Source organism: Propithecus coquereli, unplaced genomic scaffold, assembly GCF_000956105.1.
Source record: "Propithecus coquereli isolate 6110/MARCELLA unplaced genomic scaffold, Pcoq_1.0 Scaffold40, whole genome shotgun sequence".
In the NCBI taxonomy this organism is placed as follows: Eukaryota; Metazoa; Chordata; class Mammalia; order Primates; family Indriidae; genus Propithecus; species Propithecus coquereli.
The window spans coordinates 2,159,340-2,160,481 of NW_012149730.1; the positions used below are offsets into that span (position 1 = coordinate 2,159,340).

Below are 1,142 nucleotides of genomic sequence, written 5' to 3' on the forward strand. Positions count from 1 at the left end.
AAAAGAGGGCTGGGCACCCAGCTCAGGCTACGATCCTGGGTAGGGAACCTCCCGGCCCACGTCACAGCCAGGGGAGATCCATCGGCCTGAGGTCCCGCTTGCTGGCAGAGGCCTGGGAGAGGACACAGAGAGGGGGAGATTGGAGGGCAGCGAGACCTGCTCCAGAGTGCGGGTCTTGGACAGCCCCACCCCCCAAGCCCAGACTTTCAGCTGAGTGGAGCCATTTCAGCCCCTCTCGGCAGCTCAGCACAGAAACAAAGAGGAGACCTTTGACCCCTGCTAACAGCAGCTGTGGACCCTGAGGGCAGGCTTACCCAACCCAGCCCCACCCAGACTCACTCCCGGTCCTGTCCCCACTGAGGTGGAGAATAAGGACAGCTCAGGCTATGATCTTGGGAAGGGAACCTCCTGGCCCATGTCACAGACAGCGAGATCCATTGGCCTGAGGTCCTGCTTGCTGCCAGAGACCTGGGAGAGGCCACGGAGAGGCAGAGAGTGCAGGGGAGCGAGACCTGCTCCAGAGTGCGGGTCTTGGACAGCCCCTGCCCCAAGCCCAGACTTTCAGCTGAGTGGAGCCATTTCACCCTTCCGGCAACTTTGCACAGAAACAAAGAGTAGACCTTTGACCCTGCTAACAGCAGTTGTGGAGCCTGAGGGAAGGCTTACCCAACCCAGCCCCATCCAAACTCACTCCCAGTCCTGCCGCCACTGAGGTGGAGAACAAGGACACACCTGGAAGTCCCAGGGCCCCACCCATCACCTGAGACACAAGAGGGCCTCTCTAGAGGAACAAGAGCTAGCTACAGGACACAAAAACAGCACACTCCTCCCTGCAAGTGCCACCTACTGACAGGGAGGTCATCCTGCACACAGTTTTACTGCATCTACTGATTCATCATAAAGGGTGTGGTCGAATCTCACCCACAAACACCACCTACTGGCTCAGAGACTAAACAGGGCGTGTCATTATCCAAAATAAAATCTAAAGGCAAGAAGGAACAACTGATCCAGATGGCAAGGAACCAGCGAAAGAACTCTGGAAGTATAAAGACTCGAACGGAAAGCACACCCCCAAAGAGGAACAACAGCTCCCCAGCAATGGACATTAACCAAACTCAGAACACTAAAATGACAGAAGAAGA

At 56.2% G+C, this 1,142-nt stretch overlaps 1 pseudogene; it reads left to right on the forward strand.

Annotated features, from left to right (window-relative positions):
• Positions 1-1,142, forward strand: part of LOC105817171 — a 63,455-nt pseudogene that overhangs the window by 16,592 nt on the left and 45,721 nt on the right.